The sequence below is a fragment of the Rhinopithecus roxellana genome, chromosome 16 (assembly GCF_007565055.1).
Source record: "Rhinopithecus roxellana isolate Shanxi Qingling chromosome 16, ASM756505v1, whole genome shotgun sequence".
Classification (NCBI taxonomy): domain Eukaryota; kingdom Metazoa; phylum Chordata; class Mammalia; order Primates; family Cercopithecidae; genus Rhinopithecus; species Rhinopithecus roxellana.
Window position 1 is genome coordinate 32,186,485 of NC_044564.1, and position 16,801 is coordinate 32,203,285.

Sequence of the window (16,801 nt, forward strand, 5' to 3'; positions counted from 1 at the left end):
GTGAGATCTGATTCCAGCAGCCCTTCTGCCAGAGCCCAGCGGCCTTCATACCACACAGTCTGCCTTTGGGTAACCCTAACTAACAGATCTCCAAACAAAACTATAACTGACACTTGAAAATGAAAACATCTGTCTGCTGCGACATCCACACCGAAGAAAAGATGAGATTTGCCAAGTAGAAAAGAAAAGATTTGCCAAGTAGGAAAGTCTTTTTCTTGTACTTTATACCAATTGTTCTTCCTTTACTCTGCATATATGAAAGTGTTTCTGGGGCACTTGAGTATGGGGTGCTAAATTTATGGATTCGAAATGTTCTCATTTATTTATACTCGAGTATATGTGAAATGAGAAGACAATGCAACTCTCAACAATGAATTACACCTTCCTCCCACACCACTCGTCAACCTCAAAGCCCTCCTCCTCACAGACAGCAGATCAGGGTTTTTGTTTTGTTTTGTTTTGTTTGAGACAGAGTCTTGCCTTGTCACCCAGGCTGGACTGCAGTGGTGCGATCTGGGCTCACTGCAACCTCCGCCTCCCGGGTTCAAGCGATTCTCCTGCCTTAGCCTCCAGAGTAACTGGGATTACAGGTACCTGCCACCACGCCCAGCTAATTTTTTGTATTTTTAGTAGAGATGGGTTTTCACCATGTTGGTTAGGCTGGTCTCAAACTCCTGACCTTGTGATCCGCCCGCCTCGGCCTCAAAGTGCTGGGATTACAGGCGTGAGCTACCGCGCCCGGCCAGATCCGGATTTCTAAGTCACCATCTTTGAAGAGCTCCTGCAATGACAGCAGAAAAACCGCACTCCCATCCAGTGTGGCCCTGTTGCGGGCAGAGGCCCTAGCCAGCACCAACCAGAGATAAATCCAAACCTCGAAGTGACACAATAGGCAGTCAGACCTTTCAGAGGAGCCAGGCTGGATGCCGGCCAGTCACAGGCCCAAGGCACTGTGATGGCTCAGGTGAGCTCTGTCATGGGGGCAGTGAGGGGACCTGCAGTCAGAATTGGCAGCAACCCTGGCCACCGTTGACAGCCTGGAACACCGATGACAGCCTGGAGGTCAAGAGTCAGCCCAGAGCAGGCAGACAGGACCAGGGAGGGCACTTGTTACCATCGGCAATGGAGGAGATTAGGGAGGGCACAGGGGCCAGAAAATCCAGCAATCAATTTTCCAGCACAGGACAGGAGCTCCTGAACTAAAAGACAGAAGTCAGAATGTCAAATCCTAACACCACCATGTCTGGCTGAGTCACCCCAAATGAAATATTTGTCCTCATTGTGCCCAAGTTTCTTAATTTAAAAAAAATAAGAGTAAGAGACCCATGTCACAGGATTGCTGTGAGAATTAAATGAGATAATATTTATTAAAATGCCAATGCATTATCTGGCACATAATAGGTGCTCCATAAATGTGTCTTTTTCTCTTAAGACTCTCCTGGAAGTTGCAAGTGCTCCATGCCCCAAATTAAATACCATGCCAGATGTAGATTTGTTTTGCTTCTCTTCTTTTCTTTGTTACTTTGAGTACCTAAAGTTTGTCCTTCAGTGTGTGAAAGTCCAATTTCAACGTTATTTCCCCCGCTGTATCCTTCATGCCTTTCTAATCGTCCTATAGGCATTCTTAAATACACTTCCCTAAGAAACAGTATATTACCTATTACAAAATATTATAATATTTGATGAGGGGCATACCCACCTCTGCCACAGTCCCCACCACTCCCTACTGTCTCACTCCTGGCCCTATCTGCACAGAGGTGAAGAGCAACAGCACATATGGCCCATCCCAACCGTATGATGGCATCAGACAGCCATGATTCCGTGAGGACTACCCTGCTGCTGAGGTTGAATATAGTTCCTTGGCAGCAGAGCCTAACCCAGCAGAGCAGCTGTAAGTCCTCAGGTGGCACCAGGCAAGTGGTAGTCTTGGCAAGGTGGGGAGGGAAAATGGAGGTGCATCTGCAGTCTTCCAGGGGTGGCCAATACAGGTAGCAAGTCAGCACCAGCTCAGTTTCCAAAGTTCCACTGTATCTCAGAAGAGAAACAATTACTCAGGAAAATCAAGGCCTGTGAGCCACTCTCCATTCCCCTCCGTAAGACCACAGGGGGAGGGGGGGGAAACGCTTGAAAGCAGATCTGATTTTCAAACTTCCACTCTGCTTTCGTTAAGATGACTTAAGCTATCCAAACCTCCAAAGCCTCTAGACTCCACGAATTCCAAATTACCTTGGCAGCCGTGGGGAGAGCAGTGAACAATAGTTACCTCTGCAAATTCTTTTCAGCTTTATTGGTACGACTGGAAGAAGTCAAGGCAGAGCACACCCAGACAGCCACCTCATTTCGAATTCCCAGGCCTCCTTCAGCCTGTGGCCTTGCTCAGCTCACTGTGATGTAGCTAAATGGTTGTTGGGGGTCTTATCTGTATGAAACCTGCTGGGTTTGAAAGTGGACAGCTTGCTGAGCCATTGCAGAGGGCATGGAGATCAGGAAGGAAAACAGCATTCATGGAGGGGATGTCCCAGGGGTTTCACTGGAAGCTCTCAGGGGCTAGGGATGATATTCAAAATATTTAACAACAAAGGAAGGCAAGAGAGGACCACCAAATTAAAATGATTGCCCCCACCAGTCCGGACTCCAGTATGTTGCACCAACAGCCCCATGGAGAAAATAATGTTATTATCCACATTTTACAATTTTGAAAACCTAACACAGAACTCATGAACAGCTCTACAAGCTTCCATCTGGTCTGCTAAGAGGCCTGGCCACTGCCTCCAGGAAGACAGAATGAGGCCAGTGAACAGCTGTAAAATATATTTTAGAGGAAGGACATCTGGTCTGGTCCTGGGATCACATAAGCTTCCTGGTTGAACCCTGAGGTCATGGGGTTTATTGTATTTACACGAAGAGCCATATTTTCACCAGAATCATAATTCCCATCAAATTGGAGGACAGGACTTCAGAAATCACAGTGAAGGTTCTGCAGGCTAGTGACAGAGCTGAGTCCAGAACCCAGGTCTCTGGCTCCCACTCTGAGAACCTTCAGGCCACAGGGGCACCCCTGCTCAGGCCCTTCTGATGCCTGTAGCATTGCACAGTTTGACAAGCTCAGCTTTGCCAGAGGCGAAAACAGATGCAGAGGCATCTCAGCTCTAGACTCACATTTGTTGATTAGACATTATAACCAAGTGATGGACTTGATCCCAGAAGCTCCTATGAAGATTCAGGAGTTGAAAGTTGGACTGAGGGTAAGGAAGGGCAGTATGTTAAGACTGGAAACTCATGTATTTTCAAAATGATCAAATTGAGGCACTGTACTTCATAGTGTATGGAAATACTATCATCTTGATCCGGCTATTCAATTAAGAGAGTGCACTTGAGGCACCTTACTGGGTGCATTTCATGCCTCAATAACTTTTTTTTTTAAAGGCAAAGCCATAATCTGTTTATTCTGCACACTGAATGGCCCTCTAAAAAGCCTAAGCTGAAATTTAAAGATATTTACAGAAGCACCCATAAAGAAAAATAACCAAGCCTGCTGCCACCCAACTGACAGTTTTTTAAAGCTTAAGCAAGAAAATTATATGGCAAAGCCTGAAATGCCTGCCCCACCTCCAGGAGGACAGGCATGTGTGTGTGTGCACCCGTGCGCGCACACACACACACAGACACACACACACACACACACGTGCAGTTCCAGCTTCTCAGACATAGCCGCGTGCACACAAGCCTCTTTCCTGGATGTATTGTGACAGCCACTAAGCTAATGAGATCCCAACTGTCACCCTCAGTTTTTACATCTGTTTTTAGTGTTTTCATTCCAAGACTGCTGCCCAAAAGGCAGTGAAAGGCGAAATGCATATTATCAGCCTTCTTCCTCCTCCTCTTTGGAATAGCAGAGTCCCCACGTGGCAGCCTGGAACAAAGACCCTCAGCTCCCTGGAAAGGGAAGACTCTGACTCCAGGAAGATAGCAGGGCTGGAGTCTCCTTGCCACTCACACCAGGTATTGATGGGTAACCACAGAGGCTGGGCAGGGGAAACAAAACTGTTAAACTCTCTAGAAAAATACCATGCTGCCAGCCAAGTGCCAGAGCAGCTGCAGGGACACCTGAGTGCCTGCACTGATGGAGTAACTCAAAGTCGGAGCAGTGTGAGAAACACACTCTTCCCAATTGGATGAAGGGTGATTTTTCTGAATGGATAAAATCTGGAAATGAGGCTTTAATGAATGTCCGTTTAATAAGTCCCCAAATGTGAAGTATGTATAGGTGCCCTGAGGCGTCAGCAATCCACAGCAAAATGACCTTCAACCTGAGAGCAACGAACATGACTTCCCTAAATCACCAGCAATTTGTTTTTATGACAAAAACAAAATACACCTTTTTTTCAGCCAAGTCAGTGGAATTTTTTCATAAAGAGTTTTTCACAAAGAGTTTTTAAACACTGGAGGGAAATACGCTACTTCAGTGATTATGCTGAGGTGCAGCATTAAATGAGGTTAGATTGTATTTTCCATAATACACACGTACTTATTAGAAAAGGTAGTTTTTTAACTTCTTTTCAGAGCAATAGATATCAGTGCTGGGAGCAGGTAAACTTTAAAAAAAAAAACAAAAAAACAATAGACAGAAATGTTAAACTGCCCCACTCCACACAAACACACAAATACATATCTCACACACACACACACACACGCGCGCGCGCGGAAGTACTGACTAGTCCCTCCCATACTGTCTTTATTTTAAAGGGGAGCAGTGATTACCTACCCAGGTGATTGCAAAACACCGTGCAGAGTGACACTGCCACACTGCAGTTTAGCCCGGGGCCAAATAGCCTGACAGGGATGCTGGCATGAATTTTTCACGGAATACCCGTGGCTAGTTTCTTACAGCATGTGCTGTGACATCAGGTTGAAAGTATGAGCAGGCAAGAAAGTGAAGTGGGAGCTGTCAGGGGAGAGGCAAGAAGAGTATTATCCCCTCACCCCCTCAAAATGAGCTGGCCAGAGGACCAGTCCCAGCCAAGAGCACTCAAATCAGATCTTGGTCGCTTCTCTGCCTCTCTCTTTAATAAGTAAAACTGCTTATGAATTATTAACAACTATTAATAATCTAACAATTTAACAAGTGATAACTATTATAACTAATAACTATTTAATAATTTAATAGTTCATAATAGACTTCCGTAAATTATTCATAACTGTAAAGGATCCCCAGTAGATTCTTGGTGGTTTGTGAGTTTAAGAGGAAGAACTAATTCCATTTCCTGTAAAAACCCCAAGTCCCAGGACTTGATTCCTCTTAACAAGATATCAACAGAGGGAGACTGGCAGGCTATCAATCCTTGCCCCCTCTTCTGGGCTCTTAGAACTTTCCAGCAGCCACGCTGATGGAGGAACAAATAACTGTGGCCTTTCCCCAGCAGTTCTCTTCTAGCTAACTCAACCTTTGATGCGATAGACGCTCCATATGTACACACTATTGATATCCTCCCGTGGGATATAGGAGCTGTCAAAAATCTGGAACCAAATCTATATTCAGAATGAGTTGGCCCGATCCCTTTGTAGTTCACGAGCATGGTGATTGGGTGCTCAAGCCCATATGTGAGGTGTGTCTCCCTCAAACCTTGTTACAACGTCGGCACAGCATCATCTGACGTAAAAAAGAAAAAAATTAGTTGGCCTCATTTCAACTCCTCCTGGTTTATGTTAAGTAATTAAATTACTCATCCCCATATGAACTGATGCTTGAGATATTTTTCCTCAGACAGAGTATCGCTCTGTCACCCAGGCTGGGGTGCAATGGTGCAGTCTCAGCTCACTGCAGCCTCCGCCTCCCGGGTTCACGCCATTCTCCTACCTCAGCCTCCCGAGTAGCTGGGACTACAGGTGCCCGCCACCACGAAAGGCTAACTTTTTGTATTTTTAGTAGAGACGGGGTTTCACCGTGTTAGCCAAGATGGTCTCAATCTCCTGACCTTGTGATCTGCCTGCCTCGGCCTCCCAAAGTGCTGGGATTACAGGCGTGAGCCACCACACCCGGCCTACTTCTTAGATCTTTTAACCAGAGCTTAAGAATACTTGTGAAAGAATTATCCAAATTTTTATTGCCTTTTTCTTTTTCTTTTTTTTTTTTTTTTTTTTTTTTTGAGACAGAGTCTCACCCTGTCGCCCAGGCTGGAGTGCAATGGTGCAGTCTCGGCTCACCGCAGCCTCTGCCTCTCAGTTTCAAGAGATTCTCGTGCCTCAGCCTCTTGAATAGCTGGGATTACAGGCATGCATCACCACACCTGATAAATGTTTGTATTGTTTAGTAGACACAGGGTTTTGCCATGTTGGTCAGGCTGGTCTCAAACTCCTGGCCTCAAGTGATCTGCTTGCCTCACACTCCCAAAGTTCTGGGATTACAGGCGTGAACCACTGCACCTGGCCTAAAATTTTATCGCCTTAAATCTCAGACCTTAATTTGAGTTCTCAAAATTAAGTCCATCAAAAGGGCTGAAACACTCATTCAAAAAACTAACTTCACACAGTGCAAGATATACATTTGTTATATTAGTTTATAAGGTTCTCAAGTGCAAGACTATGTCTACTCTTTATTATATCTCCTCAAAAGCATACTGACAAACATGCTCAGAATCATTAAAAAAAATCTAACATAGAAATTTATGAATAAGTTCTAACTCTGCCCTGTCCAGTAGGGTAGCCACTATCATACATGATGGAATAGTTTGGATACAGAACATGTTAATCTCCTTTTTCAACTGTAAATTTTGTAAAATCTAGATACAGATCAAGTATTTCTAATGAAAATTTAGCATCCTACTGAAGATATAAAGTATGCACAGGATTTCAAAGACTTAGTCCAGATAAAAAGAATATAAAATCTCATTCATAATTTTTTAACATTGGTTATGTATTAAAATGAAAATTTTTTAGATTGGGTTAATTCAAATTAATTTCCACCTGCTTCCTGTTTGTTTTAATTTCTTTCTTTCTTTCTTTCTTTTTTTTTTTTTTTTGAGACGGAGTCTCGCTCTGTCACCCAGCCTGGAGTGCAGTGGAGCGATCTTGGCTCACTGCAAGCTCTGCCTCCCGGGTTCACGCCATTCTCCTGCCTCAGCCTCCCAAATAGTTGGGACTGAGGTGCCCGCCACCACGCCCAGCTAATTTTTTGTATTTTTATAGAGACGGGTTTCACCGTGTTAGCCAGGATGGTCTCCATCTCCTGACCTCGTGATCTGCCTGCCTCGGCCTCCCAAAGTGCTGGGATTACAGGCATGAGCCACCGTGCCTGGCTCTTTTAATGTCTTAATGTAGTTACAAGAAAATGTTAAATTACATATGTGGCTCATGTTATAATTTTATTCGACAGCACTGCTCTAGCTTGCTAAATATGGTGGGGTAACTAACAACAATAGCATATTATTCTTTTCTTGTCACTACATATTAGTACATCTTTTGTAGCTATTGTAGGATTACAATGTTAATTATTTTCCCACACTCCTTTCATTCTATGTCTAAATATTAAACAAATATAGAAACCAAATGGCTGATGGCTATCTTGATTTATTCTACCACTGCCAGTGGGCAGCAGTAAATGCCAGTCATTCCAATCACTCCCATACAACCTGGCTCTTGGCTGGGCACAGATACATGAAAGGCAGCAACAGCATTGCTAAGGGGAATCAAGAGTTACACCCACATTAGCCATCTTAACCAAATATATTCACAAAGGGGGCCACTGAGTGTGATGTATGAAGACAAAATACCAGTCTTACTGAGAGCCATGAAAAGGCCTTTTGCAAATGATATATTCTGGAGTACAGGTAGCATCTGAATTTTATTATAGACCCAATCATATCTCTATATTTCATCTTTATTTCTGGTTATTGAGAAGTTCCCAGGTTCTTTTTTCTTACCCACCAGAAAGGTTGTAGACATTATCAGGTATGTCCCCTTCTTCTCCTGGGGTCCCATTATACAAGATGGCACACCAGAACATCACACAACCCACCAGCCACCACTTCAGTAGCTTGCAGGGCTTTTATGCCTGTTTATTTATCTTTGCAAACATTTTTAGGGCCCACCCTCTGTCAGGCTCTGTTTTAGGTACTGGTGTAATATGACAGAGAACAAGGAAAATACAGATAATTGATGCCTATATTATTTCTGCATCTTTTTATCATACCACCACACTCCAGCTTAGGCATCACAGTAAGATCCTGTCTCAAAAAAAAATTAATAAAAACAATGCAAGCTAAGAGATATAAGAAGCCTAAAGAATGAAACACCGAGTTTGTTAAAAGAACTCTGCCTATATCTGACAAGTTAGTAACACTTACTTTTTAATTATGTGATATTTGAAGTATGCAAGAAGATATAAAAATGCAATAAACCATCATGTACCCATCCCTCTTGAATTCCATATCCTATTTCTTCCCACCTTGACCCCACTGAATTAATGTGTATTAGGTCTGTGCACTTCTTTATACTTTTACTACATAGCCACATATCCCTAAGCAATATGTGGCTTGACATGTTTTTAAATTGTATATTGATATGGTTTGGCTGTGTCCCCTCCCAAACCTCAATTTGAATTGTATCTCCCAGAATTCCCACATGTTGTGGAAGGTACCCAGGGGGATGTAATTGAATCATGCGGGCTGGTCTTTCCCGTGCTATTCTCATGATAGTGAATTAAGTCTCACAAGCTTTGATGGGCTTATCACGGGTTGCCACTTTTGCTTCTTCCTCCTTTTTTCTCTTGCCACCGTCATGTAAGAAGTGCCTTTTGCCTCCCGCAATGATTCTCAGGCCTCCCCAGCCATGTGGAACTATAAGCCCAATTAAACCTCTTTTTCTTCCTGGTCTTGGATATGTCTTTATCAGCAGCATGAAAACAGACTAATATATATATATATAAGGGTGTTTTAAATAGGTGTTCTTAAAAACTTACCATCATAATGTTGAGATAAGCAACTATCTCTGACTATATCAGAAACCTCAACATCAAGTTTGCCAATAAAAATATATTTTTCTTTTACTCACCACCCAACTGACATATAAAGGAGTATAAATTTAAATATTGCATATGATTATATATGTGCATATACACAGCAGACAGAGTTCACAGCTAGAATAATAAAAAAGAAGTTCAGTGTGTTCCATAATCATTAAAATTATTGAAGGAGGAATTTGGAAATCACTTGCATACATGGGGGCATTTTTCTAAAATAAACTTTAAATTAGAATTTTTGAATGCTGCAACATATACAAAAAGGTTGATCATGGAAAGTAAGCCTCCTCCTGCCCTCACCCACAAGCCACCCAGTAACCTCCCCATAGGTAACCAATATAACTTCTTATGTATATATCCAGAAATATTCCACACAGACAAGCAACCATGAATATATTAATATTTTGTCCTCTTTTTAATAGAAATGGTAGTACCTTGCTATTTTCATTCAATAGTATAGTTTATAGACCTTTTTATATTGATGCATATGAGCTGCCTTGTTCTTTTTAATGGCCGCATCCATTGTATTGGTGTGCCATGCCTGATTTAGCCTATCCTGTCTATGGAGAGGTTGTTTCAAATCATTTGAAACCAACAGTGCTACTGTGAAGACTCCTGTATACATTTCACAATGTTCAAGAATATCCCCAACACAAAACCCTAGAAATGGAACTGTTGAGTCAGACAGAGAGAGGTAGATAGAGATAACGTATTTTAGTAGCTATTACAAAAGTGTAATAGAAGTTACACAATTTAACTCCCACCAGACATTTATAAGAGCATCTTTTTCCCCACCCCCTTTGCCAATGTAATGCACCATGTGTTATGTTCATCAAACTACGTGGTAAATGGTATCTCAATGAGGTTTTAATTTATGAATTTGTTTTAAATGCTTAACAAATCCTGAATTTTAAAAGGAATAAGCATAACTTAAAACAATACAGGCCGGGCACAGTGGCTCACACCTGTAATCCCAGCACTTTGGGAGGCCAAACTGGGCACATTGCCTGAGCTCAGGAGTTTGAGACCAGCCTGGGCAAAATGGCAAGACCCTGACTCTACAAAAAATACAAAAATTAGCTGGGCATGGTGACATATGCCTGTAGTCTTAGCTACTCGAGAGGCTGAGGTGGGAGGATTGCTTGGACTCAGAAGGTCTAGGCTGCAGTGGGCTGTGATCATGCCACCACACTCCAGCCTGGGCATCACAGTAAGATCCTGTCTCAAAAAAAAATTAATAAAAACAGTGCAAGCTAAGAGATATAATAAGCCTAAAGAATGAAACACTGAGTTTGTTAAAAGGAAGGTGCTATAAAACTCAAGGCATGACACTATCCCATAAAGAGGTTTATTAGTTTCATCTGGGCAATAAAGACAAACACCTACTTACAATATTGCCCCACCTCTTATATAAACTAATTCAGATTGCTGACACACATACATGCTTTATAAAAACTCAGGATGGGTTCTCGCATACAGAGAGAACCATCCAGTGCTAGTCTGAAGTTCAACTACTCAGAAATATCAATACTATACATGAGTGGCTGATTTAGGCTGTATAGCATTCCTGGACTTAACTGGTGAAAAAGATGAAGAAAAGAAAGGAAGATGAAGGGCAAATTAAGGATAAAAGAAAGTGGTTCTTCTCAACGTCACACACACCCTCATTGATCCCATGATGTCCCGTCCTTCAGATCAACAGTGGGGCTGGATCCTGTGGATACCAAGATCCGTGAATGTTCATGTACCTGACATAGGATGGCATAGTATTTTCATATAATTTGTGGACATCCTCACACAGACTTTAAAACATCTCTAGATTCCTTATAGTGCTTAATACAATGTAAATGCTATGTAAATAGTTGTTAATACGGTATTGTTTAGGAAATAATGACAAGAAAAAAGTCTGTACTGTTCACCACAAAGGCAATTTTTTTCTGAGTATATTTCATCTATGGTTGTTTGACTCCACAGATGCAGAACCCATGGATATAGGAAGGCTAATTGTATTCTTGAAATTTCCTAAGACCTGATCTTGAGTGTTCTCACCACAAAAAATTGTAACTATGTGAGGTGACGAGTATGTTATCTTTATTGTGATAATCACTTCACCATGTATACATATATCAAAACATCACACTGTACACTTCAAACATATACAATTTTTATTCCTCAAGTATACCTCAATAAAGCTCAAAAAGTAAATAAAATAAGTAACCATGAAAAAAATAAAATGAGCATATTACCTCTCAAAAAAAAAAAAAAAAAAAAACAATGGAGGTGGAGCTGGATCACCTGGAGTCCAAACCAGGGCTTGGCTCAAGTGAATCCTGTCAAGTTGCTTGAGCCCCGTGGCCAATGGCTCCTTGTCTATTAAAATGAAAACATCGAAGTGGATTTTTAAGGTCCTTCCCAGATGAAAGACACCACTCGTACTACTGATTAATAGATGATAAGTGGCTTTTCCAAGAATGAAAATGGACTGGGGCTTCGCTCACCTTCATTCTAACATGCATTTGCTGGACACAAGGCTATAGCTTGGGGGTGGTCAGTAACCACTGATGCCAAAGAATAGAGATTTCTACAAGCATTAAGTAAAGTTACTATAACCCCAGGATCTGGCCAAAGAGTCTGTTGACAGCCATATCTGTCTGATCACAAACCATGACCGAAAGGGATGAGACAAAACAATCTGAAATCTGGTATCAATAAGGTCGATGAGGATTAAAATCAGTGGGACAAGAAATTCATTCAGCTCAAGACCCTTGCAATGGTACTGGGTACTGCACGTCTAATCACACCTACCATAAAGCCAAAGAGAAAACCTCCACTAAACGAGCTTGCTTCCGCGTCATCAGCTACAAAGCCTGTGACAGGGGGACTGGTCCTAAGGATGCCCTGCAGAAGTGTACATCCACAGAAATGAAAAGCAAGGAGATTCAGAAACCAAGAAGACTGTATCTACAAACTCAAAATCCAGCCAGATGGAAGTCATCAGAAAATATCCAAATCAAGATATGGGTATAATGGTCATTTTTATCAAATACAGAAATTCCATCAGCCAAAAAACAGACACTAAATGAAAAAAGGGACTTGGTGCAGAAAAAAATTAAACAAAACTGAATACCCAAAATAAGAAGGTAGTCAGTTGGCCAAGCATCATTTTCTACTTATGAATTAATTACTCATTTGCTTAATATATGTTTATTTTTCTAGACATTTTGTTATATTCGGCTACCTTTCTGCCACCTGTCATCAAGTTATTTTATTGTTCATTAACTGGACCCACCCAATAGTGTAAACAGAGAAAAATTAAAACTCCTGGAAGTTGATCTTACTCATAAGTAACAACAGTAAAAGGTTGTGTGACATCATGCAAGAGGCAGAAAGAGGAAAAACTGAAATTGAGTCTTGTGGAGAATCAACAGATTCCATTTGTCCATCACGTAAGAGCCTGTGTGGCTGTTAACTCCACTGACACTCCCTAGCGCTCTGGCCACTTGACCTGGCCTTAACGTCTCACCAAGGAGCTGGTTTGTTCACTTCCAACTTCCTACCGCTGGGCCTCCTGAATTCTGACTCCCCAACTGGAGCAGGTATCCATAAGCAGACACGTCTGGTACCATGACTCACATGCTCTCAGCCTCACCCCTAATTTCAGCCATGTCTGGGTGGACTATTGTGTGGAGGTTTCAGCTCACTTCAAGATGATAATATCTTACATGCACCTCGCAGCCTCAGTTCTCCCCAGGGGCGTCCCCAAGACCACATAGGCTACTGAGAGATGCCAAGGCCTATTCACATGCACAGTTCACAAGTGCAGGAGAACGAACACTCTCAGGGCCCACACTCGACCAACAGGGGAGAGAAACTGATGGCAAACGCTGCCCTGGCCTCCTGGCCTCAGAGCTGACAATTCTGAAGCCTCCTCAGAAGTCAGCTGGGTTGAACTGCCATGGCCCACAGCAGTGACCTCAACCATGCATCTGTCTTAGTCGGCTCAGGCTGCCATAACAAAATATGACAGACTGGGTGGCTCAAACAGCAGAAATTTATTTTCTCACAGTTCTGGAGACTAGGAATCCAGGGTCAAAGAGCCGGCAGGATGGGGGCCTGGCGAGAGCCCTCGGTTTTCTTGCAGACAGCTGCCTTCTCACTGTGTCCTCACATAGCCTTGCCTCAGTGCATGTGCACTGGGGAAGAGAAAGAGGACAAGCTCTCTGGTGTCTCTTCTCATGCGGACATTAATTCCATCGGGCAGGGCCCCACCCTCAGGACCTCATTTAACCTTCCTTAGAGACTCCACATTGAGGAGTTATGACTTCAACATATCGGTTTGCTGGGTACACAAACATTTAGTCCATAACAGCACCCTTACTCCTTCCCTGCCTCAGTTCTACTCTTTCCCTGCCTCAGTCTCCCCACTCCCTCACTCTGACTTCCTGGAATCATTTCCCAAATAAATCACCTGCACATAAGGCTTCTTCTTAGGCCCCGCTTTCAAGATGCCAGCTAAAACAGCACGTCTCCTGACATTACACTTGATGCCACCTGGCCAGATGTTCTCTGCCAATCTAATACTAATCCCTATCCCCAAGCTCATCGTCTGCTCTCAACGCTCGCCCCATTTAACCCATCCATCAACTATACTTTAAGCTCACCATCAAGTTATTCAACACATACATTTACTGGGTTCCTATTACAAGCCTGGGTCCTAATGCCAATGCCCACAGGTCTCAGGCAGTTAATGTGTTGGGGCTACAGGGCCAAGCGGAGCAAGGTCCCTTGTGTCCTGTGTCCAGTTCCATAATTTTCATTTAAAAATGGGAATTTTTTATTTTCATTGAAAAAGGGATCCATTTTCATTTTGTCTCATTTTAACTTAACTTTGTTTTATAATGATGTAAAACATGTACATGGTTTCAAAGTCAAATATACCAAAAAGGTACATTCAGCAAAGACTAATTTCCATCCTTTCCATCTGTTTTTCCCTTGCCTGTCATGGGTAACTTTATTAGTTTTTTTTGTTTGTTTGTTTATTCTTCCACTTAAAAATATATAAGCAAAGTATCCCAATTTTTAAAGGTTAGTAACTAATTTAAATTTCTTTATTATACAATACAGATCACACCATCATCTTAGAGCTTCTAGTTTGACACATCTGTACACATTTCTGGGGAGGCAGCAGGAAACAAACACAGCCCCTGAGCTCTTGGAGTGTAGAGGTGGGGACAGCCAGGGTGAGGGGCACTTATCACACAGTGTGACAAGTGCACCAATAGGATCAGGGGAAGAGCAATGGCCCCAGAGATGGCCATGTCCTTATCCCTGGAACTCATGAATGCCCAAGGGACAAGGAAGATTGCAGCTGAGATTAAGGTTACTAACCCGATTACCATGGATCATACACATGGGCCCAAAGTAATCACAGGGTCCTTAGACATGGAAGAAGGGAGCAGAGGAGTTCACAGTCAGAGAGATATTTGAAGATGCCGGCTTTGCAGATGGAGGAAGGGGTCACAAGCCAAGGAATGCAAGTCACCACTAGAAGCTGGAAAAGATAAGAAAAGAGGTTCTCCCCTAGAGCTTCCATAAGGAACACAGCCCTACTGACACTGTGATTTTTTAGCCCACTGAGACCCACTAAGTTTCAAGCCACTAAGTTTATGGCAATTTGCTACAGAATCAATGGAAAATTAACACATGGGATAAACCCAGGATGTCAGTCTTGAGGAAACACAGGGTATCAGGGAAGGCTTCCTAGGGAAGATGACATTTGGCTGAGTCCTAAAGGATGAACCAGGTTTGTGTGGGGTGGGAGCTCCAAGAGAAAGTAGCATATGAAAAGGCCTTGTGGTGTTCAGGGAATTTAAAGGAAAGTAAAAGTGGCAAAAATCTTAATTCCTTCAGCCATTTCTTCTTCTTCTTCTTCTTTTTTTTTTTTTTTTTTTTTTTTTTGAGATGGAAGCTCACTCTGTCATTCAGGCTGGAGTGCAGTGCCACGATCTCAGCTCATTGCAACCTCTGCCTCCAGAGTTCAAGCAATTCTCCTGCCTCAGCCTCCCAAGTAACTGGGATTACAGGCACCTGCTGCCACGTCCAGCTAATTTTTGTATTTTTAGTAGAGACAGGTTTCGCCATGTTAGACAGGCTGGTCTCAAACTCCTGACCTCAAGTTATCCAACCACCTCAGCCTCCCAAAGTGCTGGAATTACAGGAGTAAGCCACCATGCCCAGCAGCAATTTCTCAAAGATTCTCTTAGGAATACTATTGGCCAATTCACTTCATTTTACAGAGCCTGAATAAGAGACCTGGATAAGTTGAAAAACCTCAAAAAGTTACACAGTCCTGGGTTTCTCTGTCTTCATTTGTGAAATAAGGAAGTTAGATTAGGTGAACCATAAGCCTATCCATGACTACTTAACAGATAAACTCAGGTATGCAAGAAATACAACAGTTCTCATTTTTGCCATATAAATCTGGCTCTGGTCCTCCCATACCACTGGGCTGGAAGGAAATTTGATCTCAGTTATTACTGATGCATATACACGCCCTGTACTTTGGCCAAGGTTATGCCAAGGTCCTGCAGTCTCTGAAGCATCTAAGCAACAAGGAGGCCCCTGATGTCTTATCCTCTAGTCCTCAATGATTACAGCTAAGATGTCCATTTTCCCAGCTGGCATCTCAGGTCCAGTTGTTCTGATGCCTTTAGGGTCCCATGCTCTGTGGCAAGGCTGGGAGTCCATCCTCAGTGGAATTACCATGGTGCTATCTCCTCCGTGGTACCACCACATCCCTAGCACACTGCTTCCATGGTAACCGCTTTCCAGGTTCCTGGAATCTCCCTCCCCTTATTCCCTTCTACATCTCAAAGGCTCTTATTTCCATCCATCAGGAACACTTGGAGACATCTCTTTCTAGAGCTTCACCTTTCACAGAAGAAAGAAAGAGCTGACATCTTCCAGCAATTCTGGCTGCCTCCCTAATCAGATCACAGAAGAAAATAGGGAATAGAAGAAGACCACATGTTTATTCATTAATATCTCAATGAACTATCCTGGCACACCTATGTTTCAGAAACAGGGATGACAATTTTTTGTTTTCCCTCAATAGGAAACAACACTACTTCAGCATGTATGGCCATAAAATTGACTTCATTAAAAATATTACCCCCAAAATAATAATAATCTATCAGTATTATATAATCCAAACACATGGTCATGTCTCCTTGGTGGTTGGCAAGCCACAGAAATACCCTAATCTTGCTAGATTGCATGAGAAGGATGTAAAAATGGCACCATGATGTTCTGGGGATTCTCTGACAGCAAAGGGAAGGAAAGGAAATAAGAATACCAGAATGGAAGGACTCAGAGGCAGTCAGCAAGTATTTTGCTCTGAGGATTTTTCTATCTGCTGAAGACGTTGTTAACATTACACACTGAAATATTCAGGATTCCTTGTTGGTAAAACAATAAAGTACTTTCTCCCTGTCTCTCAAAATAATAATTATAATTAAGATTGTATTAGTCTACTCTCATGCTACTAATAAGGACATACGCGAGATGGGGTAATTCATAAAGGAAAGAGGTTTAATTGACTCAGTTCCACAGGACTGGGGAGGCCTCGGGAAACTTATAATCATGGCAGAAAGGGAAGCAAACACATCCTTCTTCACATAGCGGCAGAAAGAAGAATGAGTAAAAGGGTGGAAAGCCCCTCATAAAGACATCAGATCTCATGAGAACTCACTCACTATCATGAGAACAGTAGCATAGGGGTAACTG

The 16,801-nt window shown here is 42.6% G+C and overlaps 1 protein-coding gene and 1 non-coding gene across 3 annotated transcripts in view; one reads left to right on the plus strand and one right to left on the minus strand.

Moving 5' to 3' along the window:
* The window catches only part of FRMD3 (FERM domain containing 3), a 305,527-nt gene that overhangs the window by 198,061 nt on the left and 90,665 nt on the right, over positions 1-16,801 (minus strand). The gene's annotated exons all lie outside the window — the stretch shown is intronic.
* Positions 5,554-5,656, plus strand: LOC115894102. Its single transcript, XR_004054147.1, has one exon. It is a non-coding gene; the product is annotated as a small nucleolar RNA U13 (small nucleolar RNA).